This window comes from Mercenaria mercenaria, chromosome 1 (genome assembly GCF_021730395.1).
Source record: "Mercenaria mercenaria strain notata chromosome 1, MADL_Memer_1, whole genome shotgun sequence".
NCBI classification, from domain to species: Eukaryota; Metazoa; Mollusca; class Bivalvia; order Venerida; family Veneridae; genus Mercenaria; species Mercenaria mercenaria.
The window spans coordinates 97,328,143-97,338,620 of NC_069361.1; the positions used below are offsets into that span (position 1 = coordinate 97,328,143).

General features: G+C 33.7%; 1 long non-coding RNA gene across 1 annotated transcript; it reads right to left on the bottom strand.

Moving 5' to 3' along the window:
• Positions 1-2,154: 2,154 nt before the first annotated feature.
• LOC123545378 (uncharacterized) lies at positions 2,155-6,188 on the bottom strand. Its single transcript, XR_006685332.2, has 2 exons — positions 6,011-6,188; positions 2,155-2,932 (listed from the first exon to the last, which is right to left on the bottom strand). It is a non-coding gene; the product is annotated as an uncharacterized LOC123545378 (long non-coding RNA).
• Between the last annotated feature and the right edge of the window lie 4,290 nt (positions 6,189-10,478).

The following is a 10,478-nucleotide window of genomic DNA, read 5'->3' on the forward strand; positions in this document are numbered from 1 at the left end:
ATCGGGTCTAGCAATGTGTTAATAAAACAGAAACTAATCAACTCTGTGAAATTTGTCCATTTTCTACATAATATACAGGGAGTAATATTTAGGACCGTGTGACATAGACCAAGTGGTTCTCGCGTTGGTACCATTTGAATAAGTAGACCTTATACCGATATTTATATCGAATATTACTTCATTTATTACACGTCAAACTCTGAGTGAATGAAAACATTCAAAGAATTTCAAATTTCATTCAAAAGCCAGAACACCAATCATGTATCATTTATATCATATATAGGCAAAGTAATAAATGAAAAAAAAATGAGTTTTAAAGATTTAATCTGATACAACAAAAATCAAAGACTGTCCTGCTCTCTGATTTCCAAAATTACGTCCGTTTTGAATAAACTGAGCGGCAAATAATTGTATGGCGTTCTAAAAACGCTCATTTTCTTTTTCTATGATTAGGCTGTGAAAATGCTACGAACAGACTCGATCAAACCGAACCTGCAACATTTTCGTTTATGTCGTGTTGGGTGGCCTGTGGTTTTCCTTTTTTTCTACTTTTTATGATACAGTGTTTCTGTTTTATTAGTCGGAATTTCCTCACAGACATTCTCAAGCGCTCGCCAGTGATTACGTACGTAGTTTTATTTCAAATGTCGCCGCAGTCAGGTCAGGTCTGGGGACACATATTGTAAAATATGTTCAATATCATTTAAGTCCGTCATTACAGACGCCCGAAGCTGAATCCATTATTGTGCACGATGTCAGTAGATGCTCATTAACTAATGCAGTTAAAAATGTCGGTATAATATTAAGATTTTTTTCTCCTTAAAAGTCTGGTAAACGATCAGTTGAGCAAGATCGGCTCAAAAGCAATTTCCATATGAATTATTATTACGGGTTTTATTAACAAAACAAAAATATCAAACACAAGTACACTGACTACATATTGTATTTTTGTCGCATATGACACATATTTGCAGAAGGGGCCAAACGGATTAAATTCTAAAATGTCGGTATAGAGAATTCATTTACTTTTTGCTAAGTTTAGGATAAAATTATTTTATCTTACTTAGCTTGTACATTATTTGTATTCCACGTTCCTAATTCGAATCCGTTTCCGAACTGATACAATTTATCCCAAATTTTTAATAATATACACCATTGAAAGGATTTCCAGTCAATGGTCACTATTCCTCGAGGTAGTTCTAAAGGACCATTTAATAAGTGTCTTATTGCATGACATCTTTAATTAGTTTTCAGTTTTATTTTTTTAACCGTATTAGCCCAGCAGACATATGCTGGATATAGACCGGTGATTTCTGTAGTCGCGTTATAAATCTATTTGAATGCAATTACTCGTCAACAGGTGCGATAACAGACAACAACTGAAATAAGTGATATATGAGCCGTGCCATGAGAAAACCAACACAGTGGCTTTGCGACCAGCATGGATCCAGACCAGCCTGCGCATCCGCGCAGTCTGGTCAGGATCCATGCTGTTCGCTAACAGTTTCTCCAATTCCAATAGGCTTTAAAAGCGAACAGCATGGATCCTGACCAGACTGCGCGGATGCGCAGGCTGGTCTGGATCCATGCTGGTCGCAAACCCACTATGTTGGTTTTCTCATGGCACGGCTCATATATCATGTTCCTAGCAAAACATCTACTGTAACTGAATATGCTTCAGCACAGCTTAAGTACATTCTTCACCCTTTAACTGAGAAAAGTGGTAGGTAAAAATGTAACAACAATTTTTTTATTCGCAATCACGTGTTTATGCCTGCAGAGTAATACCACGTGGGTGTAGAACGAGAGAATTATTATATAAAAACATGTCAATGCAATATGTTATTTCGATTCTAATATGTTTTTTACAGAAAATTGGTTTAAATAGGGAGGACATATTTCTTGCCGCATACATAGTGCCAAGAAGTCACGTCAACACGATCGCGTTTAAACAAATGAAGACGTTACTTGTCCCACGGAATGACCAAGAAGCGTGTAGACGTCCAGTGAGTTATAATGTGCAACTGATAGTCTTTCAGTGAGTCTGAATTTATTCTAACACCGTTCTGTTGTATCTTTCCGGTCCTAAAATGTATTTTATTTAAAATGATAGGACACCTCCTCGGCGCCGTGAAATAATATGCCAACCTGACGTAATTGTTGCCGTGTTTTATTGAAAATAAACATGATTATTCATACATATGGTTTATGCTAACGTTAGCGTGTCACAATATGTTAAAAAGATCGGATATATGGCACTTAAAACAATAAATATTGATAAATTCTTTTAATACAAAACTTATATGTCTTGAAGACAGGAACACATAAATATGTAACCTAGAGTACCATAGAACACGTGGATGTTTTATGTTAGTTTTGTTTTATTTCATTTTTCCCTCAGCGTTTTATGTAATATTTCTCTTTAACAATATTAATAATTCCAAAGCTTGATCCTTTAATTCTCGGTGAACACAGTATTTAATTAACTCTGCTTGAATAAAGCAATGAACACTTAAAGGTGTAACTAACGTACTGAGAATCAAAAATCACGCAGTATTGGTACATTTTGTTCACTATTCTTTTGCTATCATCATTCTGTTTTTTCTTTTCTTTAAAGGAACAGAGATTGCCGGAATATTCAGCACTCTACCGGAGATCATTATAAATTGTTCCAACTCGGAAGTTGAGCTTGGCATATTTCTACCATGGATGTCGGTCTTCGTTCACAACAATCTTTATAAAGTGAGTAACTTGTATAAAGTCTTGCACACACGTAACAGTTAGTATGTTCCTCCTCGCTAAATTGGCACCAGCCGACACGTAAAGCTTTCGTTTGTTTGTGGTAACTTTCTCGAATCTGGATGGATGGATAGGTCAATACACCCGATATCACAAACAGAAGTAGTCCAAATGTTGTAAATGTAAACATCTTCTGAAATCAGAGAAAACTACGTGCACTAACAGATAACGGACATGTTACAGTAAACGTTATTTTATTAAATGACTTTAATAGCAAGGTAGTTTTCCTTAATTTTTAGTGTTTCTTTTATCTCGCTTGTGATTTTCAATGGTCTTTAATACTTATTATGGATATACATATCACTCAACAACCCAATACAAAAATATGTGTGTAAATGGAACAAAATGTACTAGGAAAATGTTTAAGCTGTATGTCCCCTGTATGAAATGATGAATAGTACAAAGTAAAGAACATGCTATCTGGACTGGTGTTTCAAATAACAGCAGAACATATTCTAAATATAAAATTCTTGCTACAGTTTCACATTTTGATGTTTCTATCAATAGATTCAAAGAAATTTAAAACATTGTGTGCAAAAAAAAAGCGTTCCAGATATAAAATGTTTTGCACGTATGAATTTTATAGACTTACATCTATTTCAGATTATGAAGAACCATGTTATATTTGCGACATAAATTGATTTTAACCATAACAATGCAATTCGACCACAAAAGAGATAAAAGTTCTTCCTGGCCTTCAAGCATTAAATAATTTAGAAATTATGTAAATATTTATGCAACAGTTTTAATATCTCAAATGCACGTGAAGATGCAATAACATACAGCATGTTGTATAGAATGGCGCCATTTAATGTACATTGTACTTAAAACTTCACTTTTAAAGTAGTATTACAAAACCAAGAGCGAAATCAACTGATTTAGGAACAGTTTCATACAGTCACATTAACAACATAAATCAGTTCAATTTCCACAGTTAAAGTTTTTTCGAAAATGATTATAATTTTATCTTTTTCGTTTAGTTCAAAATGCAAATATAGCCAGAGACCGTATAGACTTGACATCTAATCAAAGACTCCCATAGACTTGACATCCAATCAAAGACTCCCATAGACTTGACATCCAATCAAAGACTCCCATAGACTTGACATCCAATCAAAGACGCCCATAGACATGACATCCAAATAAAATACCCCCACAGACATGACATCCAATAGACATGACATCCATAGACATGACATCCAAATCAAAAACTCAGATAGACATTAAATCCAAATAAGACACAAATTTGCCATTTTTCATTTATTTATTTATTTAGTTGGGTTTAACGTCACACCGACACAATGTTAGGTCATATGGCGACTTACCAGCTTTGATGGTGGAGGAACCCCAGGTGTCCCTCCGTGCATTATTTCATCACGAGCGGGCACCTGGATAGAACCACCGACCTTCCGTAAGCCCGCTGGATGGCTTCCTCACATGAAGAAGTTTTCAGTGTTAAATAGAATTAGACTCACATTGGAAATATGTACTTTTTTATGATTTTTGTCATTACCTCCCTTTAAAATAAAAACATTTAAAAAGTGAACTATTTCTTTTGATTTCTATTTAATTTCTAGTTTTACATTTGCATTTGATTATACTGGAATATTTTAACAACCTTAAACAAAAGCAAGTTTTAAAACAGCGTGTAGCTTGGGAATTCATCTATTTTCAATCTATCTTGGTTACGCAAGATATACAAAGGGAGGTAATAATAATATAATAAACTTGCATTTTATATCAAAATTGGCAAAATATACACTTGCCAATGCAAATTTTGACAACTTTAGTACAGTGGTGTTGATTTTCATATTATTTCTTAGGCAAAATAGGTTTATTTAATTTATACCTAAGCTAAAGGAATGCTATCTTGGTTGGGCAATCAGGATAGGAAAATCAAATTTTATAAGTACTTCCGGTGAAAATCTGATTTGTATTAAGTAGATGTAAATGATTAGCTGGTCAATTTAACAAATCCAAGTTAACACAGAAGAATACTCGGCAGTTAACTGACCATCGTTAAATGTTTGAGATACTATTAAGGATGGTTCTAATCCAAAAACAAACAAATACAATAAGTTATATTGAACACTTTGGAATGTTTGTTGCCTGTTGTGACGGGCCAATAGTATCCCATATTTTATAAAACTGCGACATTATTATCGAGGTCAAAACGAAGGACAGTATGTTCAGGGTTAAAATTTCGTTACATTGTCAAGGGTTAAAATGTATCTGCTTACAACTGATCTCTTATCTTGCTGACGTTCAGTGAACTAGAAGCGACTTCCACTATATTTCTTTAACTGACACAGGACATTTTTCCACCAGAACAGTCATAGCTTACACACGGGTATGAAATATTGCCTGCGGCACAAAATGTGTCCCGCTGAAACGAAGGTATCGCGCTTCCGACGGCGCAGGCATTGAGTAGGATGTTGACAGAAATAACGTGCACGTTTTGTGCCGCAGGCAACGTTTCATTCCCGTGTTAAAAAGTCAGATAAAAGTAAAATATCTATTGAATTATAAAAAAGCGATTATCGTGAGAAATCTGTTTAAATATCATAGTGTATTATTCTATACTATGTATTTTAAATATACGTCGTAAGCACACAGCCATGAAGAACGCACAAAGGGTCATTTACAATGTAATAAAAGCCATCATTTGTGTCCAAGATAGTCTAAATATTAGCCTCTTTCAAGTTCTAAAAACTTAAAAACAATTTCACGAAAATTGTTATAAGAAAAATGGAGATATTATTATTTTTTTGATAAAACAATGTTTTCCCCATGTTCAGGTGCAACATGTTGATTTTTATTTGTAATTTCACAAGTTTTTTTAAAAAATAAACTAAACTTTCAAGTAAATTAAACGAAAAGGGAATTTCCAGGCTTTGGTTTTGATTGAAAAATAAAGAAGGTGAAAAAATCTGCTTATCTTATGAAAGACCTGTAATTTCTTGAGGTTTTGAAAATGAGCATAAAATCGACTAAAATATTTCTTTACGATTATAAATGAAATTGTAAGCTATTTATAATAGCGTTTTAAACAGGCTCATTTATTTTTGTTTTGTTGATATAAGTATATCACATGTTATGTCATGTTTATTTTAACCAACCGAATATTTTTTAAACGTTTATTTCTTTTAAATCACAAAACAATATTTATGATACAAGTAAACCAGAATTTCAATAATATCATAAAACTCACCATGTTTTTTTCCCTATTAATCCAAGTTGTTTTTAGTTAAGATATTTTTTCCTGTAGTTAAATTTTGAAATGAATGTATCATGTGTACTACATCGCTTTTATAGTATGAAAACACTCTAACAGACATATTGTTCTGCTGCAATCCGATCATTCACGTGTCTACCATGTGATAATGACGTCACTGCTTCTTGTGACAATCCGAACAGTATTTGTAAGAAAAGCGTCACAGTGGATGTAAAGTACCAGAACATTCCTCAGATATGAACGACTGCACGGCTATTGAGAGTTTTATCGGTGATTTTGATTGTTTCGCAAATAACAGAGTGTGTCCGGCAGTGTCAGTTTGAAGTTTGTGTACGCTTGATATTTGCTAAGTCGTTAATTCGACTTTAAAATGCGATGAATCGCGAACAAATGCTACAATCATTGTAAAATACAATTGTAAAAAAGTTGCTCATAGTTAAACCAGACAATATGACACTTTTATGTATTTTGTAATATGTTATGCCATCATTTCTCAATTTGAACCCCTTTCTTGGTGGTCAATATGCACGAGATTGCAGTATAAATAGCACATTAGGGATTAAATTGCTATATAGTTATGATGTTTGTACAAAAGCAAATGTCTATAAAGTCTAAATTGATCGTAATGGCGTATCTGAAGCATATAAAATATAGCCTTCTTACTTCAATGTCTATATTTCTATTGATATATAGAATAACTTTTGTAAACTGGTACGACTTTTCAACAATGTCTTTTGAAATATGTCTGATGTTATTTTATCTTGTTCGTGATTACATCCTGTGTCCCATATGTTCATTAGCAGGTGATACAGAGTCATGCCGCGTGTATTTGTTTTTGTGGCATTCGTGCTCGTCCATATTTATTTTGTCCGCAGCTTCTTGTAGAGTTCTTTGTATATAATATTTGTCCGGTTGTTACCTTGGTTACTAAGAAGATTACATTCCTCTGATGCTTTTTCGACTTAAGTCAGTGACATTCTTAAACATCGGTGGTGAGACCTACCAGTTAAAATGTGCGCTTTGAAATTACTTCATACTCGTCAACTTATATTGTATATAAATAATATGGCTGGAAGATATGTCTGGTGATAACTTCATACAACATCTCGTGTATTTGCATATTTTGATGTTACTTTACTTTTAGCGCTGTTTGTAGTTTACGTTATAATCTAAATCTAAATCAAGAACACCTAGCAAGTAAAGCTCTCAAAGCATTAAATATACTATTAATTTATTGGTGGGTGCTAGGGTATTTATATATATATACAGTCAAACCCGGCTGCAGAATCTCCCTTGGGGACTGAAAAATGCCGGTATTTGTGAAAACATATATTTTCGCAAGACAGGTGACGTGTGACCATAGTAAGCAGGTTATAATTTTTGGAGGCTGTCTACAGTACGGGTCTGACTGCATAAGGGAGTTCATCGGTTCTAAGACAAAGGTGAATGTACCAAGTAATATAGCAAAAACAAAACAAAATTATGTGGGATAAGGCCGTGACTTTATTGTAAATTTTCAAATGAAAATTATGGCATATTGTAAATATATAGCATGGTATGTATGAAAATGATGAGAAAATATGAAGGACAAAGCTCCAGCTAAAATGCCTGGAAGCAACATAGCAGCGCGAAGGTGCAGAAAACTATGAAAATAAGCGCAGAACATACCAGACCTAATGGGAAATTGTAGGTTCTAGTACTTCGCACTAATGAGAAACGTGACAAAGATGCTCTCACCGATCTCTATGACATGAGATGATATATCAACAAAAATATTCTTCCTAGATTAAGTAAATGCGAAATGAAACATAACACCAAGATCAAAATAAAATCTGATGTAAGTCAAGAAAGTCTTCAGCAAACAAACGCACAAAAATATCAATGTTTCAATGTAATATATGAACAAACGGACCGGTGCGAGGGAATGGTTATAGCAAACTATACTACAATAATAATATAATCCATCCAAGCGGTTGACTGAGCTAACCAGCAGACTGGAAACGTAAGAAAACAGGGGGGATTTACATGTCTGTTTCAACATAACCCATGTGTTAGAGGTTTGTAGCAAAGTGATCCACAAATTATAAAAATATGTACGGATCTACACGTACATATAACAAATGCAACTTTCGACTGATCACTAATAATCGTATGGCCGATAAGTTGAACAACCCTGTTTATATAAGACACAGTCAATCCATGGACCAGGTGAATGGCCGACCACATGGTACAAGGCCCCCTCTAACGGTTAAAGAGCGCCCGCCCAATAACACCAATAATAAGAGATGACCAACCGAGCGCGAGGTTGCAGATACGAGAAGGTCAACCTAGACAAGCGAGCTTTTATTTTGATACTGCCGTAGTATAAAAGAATAAAATATTTTGTGGATCACTAAATATTGCTCACAACACGGACAAAAATTAAAATGAAATTAGAATTGACTTGAGCCAAACATTTTAATACAGAGGACTTTCTTTACTGTACCCCGAATAAAGATTACAATTTGTAAGCGCCATTTAAGTCACGACAATAAAATAATTCTAAATTGATGAAATCAGATCAATGCAAATAATGTATGTTTACTAATAAAATCAAGTTTATATACGCATACACGCCTTATTTCTTTCCTTTACTATATAACTAATACCAAACAAACAATTTAAACTGGTTTCAAAGATGGTGGTTAACTACTGTTCATACAACAATCAATATCCCAATAACACAATGCATCAATAGAACGCCTTCGAAATATATATAGGCAGAAATATCATACATTGTGTAATTCTTTCCAAATTTGCATGTACTTAAGCAATCAATATGCCGAAAGAAACAAAAAATATACCAGACTATTTATGAATATATGCAGTAAGACAGAATACAGAATGGACAATTCATATGTAATATGACAAATATTTGTCATGTTATCTTAATCTTTACGCATTATTATTATTATTATAATTATTATTTTTTGTTTTAATTTCATCTAAAAACTACCCAGAAAGACAGGTTAATCGTATGCTGCGAGCCGGCTGCCCCAACCCTAACTCTTTTTTTTTTTTTTTTTTTTTTTTTTTTTTGATATTCTTATATAAGAGGGGGGAGGTAGGGAGAATCCGAGGCTCTGACAAGCGAAAAGGCTCTCTCCACCCCCTGCTTTCCGAGTATTTACTATCATCAATGTTTCCAGTAGATAAAATAAATGTGCCAAACAGAACAAAAACAACACGAAAAACTGGGTAATGTTCATGAGCTGTCATCGAATTATAAATCGATGTACAAAACGATGTCCTACAAAAATATTTCAATTATGTTTGTTTGTTTTTTTTACAGAATAAATGACATTAAGACCATCTCCTCATATTTCTGCAAATACAATGCCAGAATTTGGCGAACCTGCATGCTATCGCTTTGTGTAGTAAACCCGCACTAATTCATGTTATCTTCGTGCTTAAATTCAAACCAAATTTAACAAAAAACAACAAACAAAGTACCAAAAAGAAAAAGATAGTAACATTCGGAATGTTTATAAATGAATACATGCAGTTAAAAATCAATCCGGTTTCATTCAACCGTATTGTTCCATGATGATTAAATGCACCAACAGAAGCATACTAGAAAAACTGAGTTTATACACACACACTGTAAAAAGTTTGTTCTCTAATAAACCATAGATTACAGAAGCGGTGTGACATGTTTGGTGCAGCAGTACATTTTGTGGCAGGGTTCAGCAGTATGATTCACCATTGTGACCCTGAAACAGATTAAACTTGACGGCAGAAATATGTTAAAAAAAACAACAAAGTAACTGTAATGGGAAGGGTGGGAGGGAATTTTTGTAAACGATCTGTCCTCTACGGATTTCCGATAAAGAATGTACTTGTCACTGCACTAAATTTGCCCATGAAAATCCCGTGTGATTAAAACTTGTCAGACTAGTATTTGAACTGATACGACTATAAATACATATACAGGTGCGGATTAGCAGTGAGGCGTTATGTTAGACAAGACGATACCCACCAAAATTAAAACAATTTATTTCATAAGAGAACATAAATTTACTTAGTGAATTTTAAAAAGATACCTTTAACGCCTAAAACATTATGTCAATTGTTTGATGCTTTTGTTGGTTCAATCCTTGGATATGCTAGTGAAATTTGGGGCTACACGAAATCAAAAGAAATTGAAAGAATTCATTTAAAATTTTGCAAACGTATTCTCAATGTAAAGCTAAATTGTAGCAATGTTAGCATTTATGGTGAATTAGGTCGATACCCTCTTTATGTAGCACGTTATGTACGAATTGTAAAATACTGGTGTAAAATTCAGAGTTCAGATAATATTTTGATAAAAACGATGTATAATGAAAGCTTGCAATTGTGCAATAGAGGTTGTAGAAATTGGGTTTATAATGTTAAGAAAATGTTAAGTGAATATGGCTTTATT